Below are 12,794 nucleotides of genomic sequence, written 5' to 3'. Positions count from 1 at the left end.
GACAAGGCAGAACAGAATGAAAAAGTTCAAGCTTCCTCAGAAAAGATCGCAGGTCCATCAAATGGACATGGTGCAAAGAGGAGACTAAGTATATCACCACCAAAACAAAGGACTGAAGAAAGTCTGAACGACGGAGAAAGGCCAAAAGTGAAAGAGAAAAGAAAAGAAGTAACTGTCGTGGTACCATCCCCGAGTGAAGAAAAAGACTTGACAAAAGTGGAAAGTACCAGCGAAGCAGAATCGAAAAGAGAAGCAAAATTGAAAAGGAAAAGGATACCGAACAGAAGATATCCCGGTCCTGAATGGGCATATGTAGTTCATGACGATTGGACTGACGAGTTTGTATCTCTTAGCCTCGAGAACGAAGAAGAAGAGATACCAATAGAAAAGAAAAGTTTTATGGACTCTGTCGATTGAAAGGGTGATAAATGATATTGCTTGCTACAATCCAACGTGATACAAACAACCAGCTGAGACATTGCTAAACCGGATAAGACACTTGCTGAACTGATAAAAGACTGAGTTATTGCCGAATTGAGACAAATGCTGCTAACCGATAAGTGACTGGCCTCTTGAAGAAAACTGTGTGAACATTGCGCTCGTTCAGCTTTGTAACTGAATTGCCAAATAGTTTCTTTATAGGTGCTTCTAGCTCTCTGATTCTATACAGATCATGACGCAAAACAGTAGAAAGAAATATTGTAAATATGTGTGTGTAGGCTTGGTAATTGCATGTGTACTAATAATAATGGCAATAGTGCTTACAATGCATGGAAAGGGTGAGGATGAGAGAATTGATGCTTCTACTTTTGCTCCTGTTACTGTCACTGAACTAACTGCACTGAAAAGACTAGAATTAGATGAGAGACACTTGCATGATAAGAAAGAGCTTTCATATAATGTTTTCTATCGCTTGCTAACAGAATATGTTGAGACTATGGATGCGAAAGATTGTTATGTATGTACACAGATACCGACATCAGTAAAGGAAGGGGTGACTTATCACCACATGCCTCTTACATACGGGATTACGTGTAGTATAGTAATGTCTAGATTTTATGGTCAAACTAACATACAGTATTTTTACTCAAATTATGATGTTACCTTTGCATATGTTCCTATAATAGCGCAGCTAAGCCAGATTGCTAAGGATTGGGATGCTAAAATAATGAGGGAATTTTTCGAGCCAATGCAACCTTTTGAAACGGCTCACGCTCATAGGGAAAACCTTACCTGCTCGCTCTCTGCAGTAGAAATAAGCTTTTTAGATCGCACAGATGATAGAAGGGCACACATGAATGCGAAATTAGAAAAGGAGCTACATAAGAGGACTTCAGTAGATAATTATGATTTTGCTGCAATAAAGACACAAGGGAGAATAGCTTTAGATGCTTGGCACGTAGGAATTTTTTTTATATATCGAGGTGAATCTTATTATGACAACATTTTTGTAGGAGCGAGTGAGTGTAAACATACGTTTATCTTTAAGGCCAAATGGACATTCATGATGAACGGACTTGACCCTGTCATTCCAGGAGTATATTACATTTGTGGGTATAATGCCTATTATCGTCTTCCAAAGGGATGGTGGGGGAGATGTTATTTGGGTATAGTGTTCCCAAAGGTTTATCAACTGGATGACCTATCGATGATTCAAAAGACATCTGGATCCCATCGTATCCAGAAAAGAGAGACCGCAGCTGCTGTGGTGGGAGATATATTTGGAGCCATGATTCCTTCATTGGGAGTTGTGCTGAATTCCATCAAAATAATAAAGTTGTCTACTATAGTGGATAACATGTTGACAAAGTTTTCAGGTGCTATAATCCTGATAGATGCTGAACTTGCAGCGGAAAGAGCTATGTCTCTCCAAAATAGGCTTGCTTTAGACATTCTTTTAGCAAAGGATGGCGGCGTTTGCAAAATGCTTGGTGCACGACACTGTTGTACGTATATTCCAGATAACAGTGTGAAAATTAAAACTATGCTTGCTAACCTAACAAAAGAGAGTGCAGATTTGAAGGAATTGAAAGAACCAGGAGTGTGGGAGAAGGTTGGAAAAAGACTTGCTTCAGTGGGAAATTGGATTGGGGGGATTTGGAATGGGATATTGCTAAAAATAATAGAGGGAATTTTAATAGTTATAATTTGCATTTTTGGAATTTGGGGAATAAAAAGGGGAATAATAATCATAATGGAAAGAATTAAAAGACGGAAGGAAGAGAAAATAATGAAAAGAATGGCAGAAGAATACAAAGCGAAAACTAGGGGAATTAAAAGGAAAAGAGAACTGACAGAATTTTAATGGAATAAAATTTGTGGGCATGATTTGGTGTGATGACAAGTAGTCATCAGAGGAGGGATTGATGAAGCAGAAAATGAAGGTTTTCATTTATTAGCGCTTAAACGTAGTGTGCAATAATCATGTGTGGCTTTAACCGAACTAATAAAGATTGTACGGGGACAAAATGTGCCCTCAGAGTAGTTTGCCAACATTTATAAGCGTGCTTTATATAACGGGGTGTACTAGAATTGCACTAATCCGACATAATCATAAACGTGTGCTACGATTTGCTTGTTTGAAATGTTTTAGCTTAGCATTACTTTAGTGCAGGCTTCGGCCTAGTTGCCTGGTCTCACGGTTTAGATGCTCGTGTTTTTCCAATGTGCTAATAAAGTGTATTTTTGCTTGAAGCTGTACTTTTCCACTGAGATCGTTCACATGCTTATCTTAAGGTTTCGTGCCAGCCTGGCATATTTCTCTCCTTACTCCAAGGTCAGTCTGCAGGTGCGGACAATGGAAGCTCTGAAAGTGAGTTAATTGGTATAAAATGTTGCAACTTGCGTACCCATCTCCAAGGATAATGTATGCTTAAGTAAAAGCTTGAGAACTGTCGTTTTTGATTGGACAATTTGAAGCTAACCTATGAACCCTCCAATGGAAGACCCTACTGGATTTGAACTGTTGTCTATTTAAACCAGGTGCACGAGAAGAAAGGAGCCATTACCTGACATTACAGCCATTATAGCCATTACAGCCATTATTGGAAATCCCGCCATTTTGTAGACTTTGCAGCTATTATGGCCCACTTTGCTGCGACGCCATTTTGAAAGAGACTTTGATGCTTTCTCTAATCGAGAGAAAGAGACTTTAAATGATTCTTGCCCTAGAGACTTTAACTCTTATTTGCCCCTTTGCATGAAGTAATAGTTTTACCTTGCCGCCGTGAGGCAATTGCCCCGTCCACCCCTGCCCCTTTGCCCCCTCCCATGCTGATCGAGAAACGGTACCTGTGAGACGAAGACTTCCTTGTATGCTGATCGTAATTGGTAAATATGAAAGGAAATTGTACAATTGCATTGTGTTTCTTTTAGGTAACCAACTGCTGATTTTGATAAGATCCCTAGTTAGGAGTTTTCTAAATTTATGTTGCTAAATTGTTTTTGCATGAAGTCCCACATGCCGATGCTAATTTGAGGTTAGATGAGGATTCCTTTTGTTGCACGATGCAATTTGAGACCTTGTTATGCTGACTAAATGTATGCAATTAGTTCATTACAGATTATCGTATTAGTGATTTGCATTGCTATTATCGAATGCCTTGTTATTCAAATGCTGCATAGATTGCACCTGTTTCGCCGTTATGGACAGCTATTAATGTTCATTTACGTTTATCATTTGGTGTTGAGGCACATCTATATTGTGCTAGCTTTGTTAATATAGGGAAATAAATTCACTAACTTTGAATAAACTGGTGTGGTTATTCCTGACTGAAGGGTCAGGGTTCGTCGAAATGTATTCTGGATTAATTGTTAAGTGTTATGTTGATCAGGGTATTGCTTATGTTCGTTATTGATTATTGATTTGATTAAATTGACCGATATAGAGTACGGAGAGTCCCACTTAGCCAAAAGATTCATCGGCCTAAAGAGCGTCCGAATACAGGTAAATTATTAGTACGGAACGCTCTATCACCTTCAACAAGGGAGAGGGCCTTTAATGGTCGGTAGAGTCCTCTACGGCGGGTTCTAAGGCTATTAGAACATTCTGCCACTCGGGGCAGAATGTTCTATTAAATAAAACAAATTCCTCATGAAGCCCGAGGGGATTAAAATCCCCTTGGGCTCCGTGAGGCTTTGCTCACAACTCTTGCTGTGAACAAAGAGAACATTGGAATGTTGGCTCCGGGCTTCTGCCGGCCAGTAAAAGCCCGGAGCACTCCATTGTCTGCAATGGAGAGCTGAAAATTCCAATGTTCTAATATACAGTTCTTTTTAAGAGCCACATTCATTTACATTCTTTCTCCAATTAAAGTATGCACGTATTATCTCCCTAGCCACATATTTTATTTGTCCATTATTTAGTCTTAATATCATTTTCTTTATATACAGTTCTAATTTTTATGTTCGAGGGCCTGCTGTAATAGGAGAGGTCACATTGCAGCAGTATACTATTAGGCCACCTCTCAAAATCTCCAGTTGCAGGGGTCACAGCAGGATCTGACTAGTGATCTTAGGTAGGTCGCTATTTGTGATCCTATTTGATTGGCTACACACACAGGGATATGGCCTGCAAGAAAAGCAGACCACAAGTAATGTGTTTGCATTTCTAAACTGGATTCTTCTTTCTTTAAGGGATGCAGTGTACCTTAAAAGGAGATCAGGGACGGGGCAGTGGGTCGCTGCTCCACTTTCCGCTCTTCTTGAGACTGCACAACATGATTCCCATAAGAGAAGCTGCTGAATCAGGAAGAGCTTCCCCTTTGCAAATCCGTTCCCACCAGATGTGAAGAATTGGTAACATTTCAGTGGTTTGCAACTCAGTGGAGTAAAGCAACATGAATGAACCCCTTACAGAATTGAATGATGTCCCACAGAGACTGTCAAATTTAAGAGACATTAATAGACCTTGAGCTTAACAGGGGAGGTGAAAGGTGGGGTCCATGTGCATCAGAAGCCTGCATTAGGCCAGTGTTACAACTGAAATTGTGCTTGCAAATCATTGTTAGATCTCATGTCTTTTCACACTTTGGAAGGGTGCCCCAGTTTTCTCCCCTCCTAATCTTGATTTTGGAAATAGTCGCAAAACTTCTGTTATTTAGAAAGGCTTTTTCCAGGGGGGTTATGAAGTAGAAAAATATAATTTTGTAATTACAAATCTTGTGATTTTGTGAAGTACAGGATTTGCAACCACAAAATGTTTCAGTACTTCAAGCCCCTAGTTTTCAAATATTCATTTTCCATCACACCTTACATTTCTATATGTTTTGCTTTCTTCAGATATACACAGTACAATTTTTTTCTGAATATTGCTTTCATTGGTCATCACACATTGTATTCATGCGTTTCATGCTTAAATCAGTCACCACACTTTTGGCTCACACCCTGATTGCCAGCAAATTTTACAAATCATGTGTCAAGCTCATGCAAATCACTCTTTTTCCTCATTCACACGCATATTTGTAGGTGGTTCATGTCTAGTTTATGCATTGTTTAATATACTCACCATTGTTGTAAGGACCCTCATATCTCTACAAGCCTGCTGGATTAGGGGCAGCAGCACCTCTGCTTGTAGGCGACTGAGTCACTCCTTCACCAGGTGGCAGCTTTCGACCCAATCCTTCCAGCTCTCTAGCTGCACCTCACCAAAACCCAAATAATGAAGGTGATTTCTGGCAGCCTACCGTATGGACTCTGGACGATTCTCTCAAGGAAAATCTTGGTGCAACAAGTCTTACCCTTTTCTCTCGTTAGCAATAAGTCTCTTACACACACACGTGTGAGAAAGAAGATGCATGATAGTTTTCAATACATTTATTGAAGACTGCAATCTACAATAGAATGCATGGGATGCAATGATTAGGATAATGACAAGTAACAAAATCAGGATTGTGAAAATAAGCAATGTGCATACGAACAATCCCAACATATTCAATAAACACGAATATGCAAATTCCTCCCTAAAGCGTATTTTCTACCCTTAAGAGAACAAGGCGTGACAATCTAATCTGCCCATGCAGTGTCCGTGAGAAGTGCCCTAACCCCTGACAAGGTCCGACTCCAGTCTCCAAATCAGGCCCTGTAGAGACATAAAGGTTGAGTTCTGCTGCAAAGTGACGTGCAGTATAGATGGAATATCCTGGATGGAACCTCCTAATGGCCTTGGTCTCACAAGGTGTTTTTATAAGGCACATGTTAGTGCTTGTGCAGACATCTTGATGTGGGCACCTAAACACTAGATTGTGTGCGCAAACATTCTGTTCTTTGTCTACATAAAGCAAAAGAACATGACAATCTAATACGTACATTACTGATAATGACGGTTTCATGGAATGGAAACTGATTATGAAATTAAAAATGTCTAAAAATGCAAGCAGTGCTAAAATGGATAAAATTGAATATTAAAAACATCTCTGTAAAAGGACTCAGGCCTGCAAGTGGAAGCTAAGCTAAACTCCAGTTTCCAGAGAAACTAAAATGGACCCACGACACTGTTATGAATGATGTTCATGTAGAATAGTGATAAGTCTATTTTCATCACACTACACCTAGGCCACTCATCCATATACACATGCTGTTTGCATTAGAGCAATTGGGGCCTACATTCTTTTTTTCCTCCTCGCCAATGCCTGACTCATTTGGGTCTACAACCCTGATTTAGAGTTTGGTGGACATAGTACTCCATTGCAAATGCAATTGAGTACCCTACCCACCAAACTCCTGATCCAGCCACCTTATTTACACACAGGTGGACCTTAAGTATTCCATCAACTAAACCCCTGTTGTCTCCATCAATGGAATACACCTTCCAATGACCTGATGGAGTAGATGCTATCGGGAGAAAGACATTACAGAATCTATCCTATTTAGGAAAGATTGACTAATGTCTTTTTTTCCAGTCCATCACTGCCAGGAAAACCTGGTGGTGGGAGACAGGAAAAAGAATAATAATCCTAACATCCTGAGAAGAAACTCCCAGCGTCTGAGGCGCATTAGATTTTTGATATAGTTTTATTATTCATTATTATTATTCAAATATAGTTTTTGATATTCTGAAAAACAAAAAGATTGAAAGGTTTGGTAGATTTTTCCCTACCAAACTTTTTGTACATTGAAAAGAACTGCCTTGATGGCACTTCCTTTCAATGTACAGAGGAGACTGCTGGGCGAGTGCTCATTATTAAAGTTGGGGAAGGCAGTCAATAAGTGTGGGGAAGGTAATGTCTTCTGCCACCCTGACATACTGTATACTGCTGAACAATCGTTACATCAGGCCCTAAGTTTGATGTATAGATAAAACATGGAACACGCTTACAAGACGTTTGTGAATCTTACCATTTAGAGAGTGTAAATTTGCACTGCATAATCTTGGCTGCTCCATTGCATTCTTCAGGGATCTCCTGATTTCTATGCGCAAAGTAAATATATGACTTCATGATGTATCCATGTGTTGCGCAGATTATGCACTTATTTCACACTTAAATACCATGTTCACATTAATTTTTGGGGGGATCTAGCATACTACATTCATGTATGGAATATGCAGCAATTGTGGTTGTTCATCCATTTGAGAGCAGCTGATCCTTTAGCGAATTGCACCAGTGCACCAGTGGCTCATGTGTACCCGCATTCTGGTTTCTACTGCTTTCTCCCTCCAGCTCCTTCCTGCCCTCTCCTTCTCTTACCCCTGTGTTATCATTCCTCATTCCTACCTCTGCACCTGATTGTCAAATGCCCTAAGGCTGCCAACCCACAGCACATTAGCTGTGCTAAAATTGTGGGATAGAACACTCCAGTCACTTGGCAAAATCCTCTCTCCGCCTTTCTGTGGGCACGTTTCTTACCATCTGGCCCCTCTTTTCCACCGCTCCTGCCCGAAGCACTTTGAGCCAAACATGTATAAGGTATTATCTAAATAATCAACAGAAGAACCTAATATTGCGGTGTTACAGAATGTTGGTTCAAGTGTAAACAGGTGTTGCAAATTCAAAGTGATATAGGGAAATCACAGTCTGTGTATGGAAGAGGGGCAGTCCAAAAGCTTCTCCAAAGAGATGTGTCTTCAGTCATTTACTGACCTTGAGAACTTGTCTTCTAAATGGAGGATAAAAGAAGCTAATTTCAAAGGGAGGAGCCTTGAGAATAGGATAACATGACATACAAAATACCATGAAACGATATGATAACAGTATAACTAAAGGGAATGATATAATATAACAGAACGTTACTAATAGCTGTCTTTCTGTCCCTATTGGTGTGTGTAGGCTGGGGTGAAATTTAAATCGTGCCAGCGTGATCTGCATAATTTCAGCAATTTTCCATTACACCTATTGTATTAAGGGGCTGATTTAAGAGCCCCCTAGTGCCTCCTTGTGCCACATTAGGACCATTGTTTATGATGCTAATGTGGCCCAACGAGGCCAAAATCGCTGCACCAGATTTCCAAACTTTGTAACCCTTTGCGCTACATTTTGCCTGTGCCAGGCATAATGATATGCAAATGGGGCATTCCCACTTTAGGGTGGGACAAACAATGGCACAAAGAAATCTAATAGATTTCTTTGCATAATTTTTTTCTGCACTTTTAACGCCTGCTAATAGCAGGAGTTAAAAGGAGGCACACTGTTGTTTTCAGTGTGCCTCAATGGGCTTTGCAGGATTAGCGTCACAATTTATGAAGCTAGTCCTGCAAAGCTCCAAACGATCGTCAAACATTTGACACTAGTTTCCCTAACTACTGCCATGGTGCACCGTAACTTAGACACGGCACACACATGGTGGCGTTAGCGGGTTGCTAAGGGGTGCAAGTAAAGTGGCACTGCAGTGGGTGCAGTGCCACTTTCTTTAAACAAGGTCATAAATTCCCCAAATTAGGCCTTTACACCACTTTCATAATTATGAGCCATTTGTGGTACAAATTTACAAAACATGCAATTTGCAGTAACATTTACATATTCATAGGAACAACAGAATGTGAGTGGCTCACTTTGCAGTACTTTTGTTTAAATGCATTCTAATGCCAAAACACAAGGAGGCATTTCTGCAAATATTTAGGGGGTCATTCCGACCCTGGCGGTCATGGACCGCCAGGGCCGGGGACCGCGGATGCACCGCCAACAGGCTGGCGGTGCATCCAGGCCAATTCTGACCGCAGCGGTAAAGCCGCGGTCAGAAAAGGGAAACCGGCGGTTTCCCACCGGTTTTCCCCTGGCCTGCAGAATCCTCCATGGCGGCGCTGCAGGCAGCGCCGCCATGGGGATTCCGACCCCCTTACCGCCAGCCTGGTTCTGGCGGTTTTGACCGCCAGAACCTGGCTGGCGGTAACGGGTGTCGTGGGGCCCCTGAGGGCCCCTGCAGTGCCCATGCCACTGGCATGGGCACTGCAGGGGCCCCCTAACAGGGCCCCATAAAGATTTTCAGTGTCTGCATAGCAGACACTGAAAATCGCGACGGGTGCAACTGCACCCGTCGCACCCTTTCCACTCCGCCGGCTCCATTCGGAGGCGGCATCCTCGTGGAAGGGGGTTTCCCGCTGGGCGGGCGGGCGGCCTTCTGGCGGTCGCCCGCCAGCCCAGCGGGAAACTCAGAATGACCGTCTTCTGGCGGTTCCCGTTAACTCAGAATGACCCCCTTAGTGTGAATTGACTTTTTCAAGTAATTACGTGAAATTTTATGTGATGTTACCATAATTATGCAAAAGCAAATATTTCAGATTTCGCACACCCCTAGTGTTGTGAATGGGCACTCAAGTTTATAACCAGACTCTCGCCTCCCTGGTTATGAAACTCACTAGGACAGCCATTCTCAATTTTCTGAATTCTCTGGAAGGCCACTAAATCACTTTTGGAAGCCAGGGATCCCAGCATAGGGAATTTCTAAGACTTTTAACGAATTAAAAATAGGCACAACTACAGGAAGAAGTATACGTTAAACAAGTACACAAATTACAAAATATTTCTTTATTTACACATTTCTTTAATTTACACACAAAAAATATACAAAAATTAAAATTTTAATTTTAATAGGAAGTTTTGAGCTTTTCAAAGTTGGTTATATTTCTAAAACACAAAGCGAAATGCTCAACCCTAGAATGTCACTTTGGGGGTTATTACAACTTTGGAGGAGGTGTTAATCCGTCCCAAAAGTGACGGTAAAGTGACGGATATACCACCAGCCGTATTACGAGTTCCATAGGATATAATGGACTCGTAATGTGGTTGGTGGTATATCCGTCACTTTACCGTCACTTTTGGGACGGATTAACACCTCCTCCAAAGTTGTAATAACCCCCTTTGTCTTTTTTGCTTGTAATACATCATGGTTTTCTTTGCTGCTCAGAATCTGTTTATTAGATTTTCAACAAACAGTACAGAACAGAACAGAAACATGACAATAGAAGATACGATTTCAGTGTCAGTACATAAGCAAGCCCTGGTTATACAATTGCAGTACAATAGCATAAGTGGCATCGGTCTCTCTCCAAGACAGGGACAGAACAATTTGTTGGCAGCCGAAGAGGCCAGGTGTAGATGAGATTTGGCCCAAGGGGTGTTATGGGACAACTGGTAATCAACAGTTGAAAAATTAAAGAGAGGCTCCATGCCTGCTCGAAATCGGACGATAATATGTGAGCCGGGTCATCAACATTTGCCAGTACCACTTGGGAGATCAGTCCTTAGTGTCTGTGGGGGAGTGCCATGGAGGGATCAAGTTAATCCTACAGAATAGTAAACAGAGATTTGGGGGTCCACAGGCCCACTCCAAGAAGAAAATAAAAGAAAGAAAGGGCACGGGGGATAACCAAGAAATAAGGGGGTGAGGAAGAGGGAAGTCCTCTAGCCGTGCTGCTTCAGCAGGTGCTTGCAAAAAATCATGGGGGTTGGGAGGACCAGCAAGAAGGAAGCTGGAGTGGAAAGGGGTCCCATTCTCTGCATCCATTGGGCAATATCAAGGGGGTTGCTATGTTATCAGGGGGTTCAACAGTCAAATAGATGAAGAGCTCGAAGTCTGGGGCCAAAAGCATAGAAATTCCACATTTGTCATATAGGCCCTCATTACGACCCTGGCAGTTGGCGGAGAAGTGGCAGTCTTACCTCAACAGGCTGGCGGTAAAAAAATTGGAATTATGACCATGGCAGTTACCACCATGGTCACCCGCCACTTCTCCGATCCGACCGCCAGGGCAGAGACGACCGCTGGGTTGGAGACTTGGGTCTCCAGCCCGGCGGCTGTCACGAGACCACCGGCGGTATCACGACCCGGCTGACTGCCATGGATTTCATGGGGTTGGGAACCGCCATGAAATCCATGGCAGTAAGCACTATCAGTGCCAGGGAATTCCTTTCCTGGCACTGATAGGGGTCTCCCCCACCCCCGCTTCCTCCCCCCCACCCCTCCATCCTCCTACCACCCCCCAAAGGTGGCAGGACCCCCCTCCCCACCCCTACCCCCAACATCGCAACCCAGACACACACCGTACACGCATGCATACACCACCAACACACATACCCGCACACATATCACCAAACATGCCAACAGCCACACACACAGTCATACACGCACACTCACATACAGACATACACGTACACATCCATTCAGGCATACAGACAGACACACACACATTTCCAAATGCGCTACTCCCCCCACATGCATACACGCACTCACAGACCCCCTCTACATACTCACACGCACACCTCCATTCACGCACACAACACACAACACCCCCACACCCCCCTCCCCTAACGGATGATCAACTTGCCTGGTCCGTTGATCCTCCGGGAGGGGACGGGATCCATGGGGGCTGCTCCACCGCCAACACCAAGTCAACAGAACACCGCCACGCCGAATCACGGAACGTGATTCGGTGGGCGGTGTTCTGTTGATGGGGCGGTGGAGGTGGAGCAACCTCCACTTCCCCGCCGACCGCCAGTATGGCTGCTGGCGGCTCTCCGTCCGGAAAAGGACGGAGGGCTGCCAGCAGTCATAATTGGCCGAGTGGAAAACCGCCTGCACTGGCGGTCTTCAGCACGGCGGTCCCTTGGCGGTCTTCCAAAAAGACCGCTGAGGTTGTAATGGCCACCATAGTCTTTCAGGGGCTGCCGGAGGGGGGAAATTTATTTTCAGTAAGTGGCAGTTTTGCGACATCTGCTCCAACCATGATGTGCAATAGCCGAGTAAACTAAGCCGCTGGCGTGGGAGAAGACCTTGTTTTCCAGGTCAGGACTATGAGTTGCTTCACTGCTTCAGTCATGTGGCAGGTGAGGTACCATTCCACATGAGTCGCTGCCTCGAGTGTAACCTGTCTGACCCCCAGGATAACTGTGCTGTGATCTGATGGTATGGGGAAGCCTTTGTGTTTTGATGTGCACCAAGATTTCTTTCCAAAATATTGTGAGAGGTGGGCACGACCACCAGATGTGATGGATGTCCCCACCTGAGGCACCACAACCCCAAAAGGTAGCAAAGGCAGCAGGACACATGGCGTGCAATCGTTCAGGGGTGCAGTACCCTTGCAGCATTAGTTTATATGCCGACTCCTGTTATGAGATGCTTCTGTGGGTCTTCTGAATCTCACGCCAGAGGAGCTCCCACTGTTTCTGGGAGATGCCTGAGGTGCTCTCCAATACCCATTTAGTTTGGTAGAGGTGTCGTGGAAGGAGTTGGGACTGTTGTAGTACGCTGTAAGTTTTGGAAATAATTCTCTTAGATCCTTCAAAGCCATGCACTAGGGTTTCGAATGGGGTGAGCAGGCTGAAAGTGCCAGCTCCATTAGGGGAATAAGGCCCAGTGACAAA

The sequence above is a fragment of the Pleurodeles waltl genome, chromosome 1_2, assembly GCF_031143425.1.
Source record: "Pleurodeles waltl isolate 20211129_DDA chromosome 1_2, aPleWal1.hap1.20221129, whole genome shotgun sequence".
Lineage (NCBI taxonomy): Eukaryota > Metazoa > Chordata > Amphibia > Caudata > Salamandridae > Pleurodeles > Pleurodeles waltl.
The sequence above is the reverse complement of the archived record's forward strand: the minus strand, read 5'-3'. Positions refer to the sequence as shown.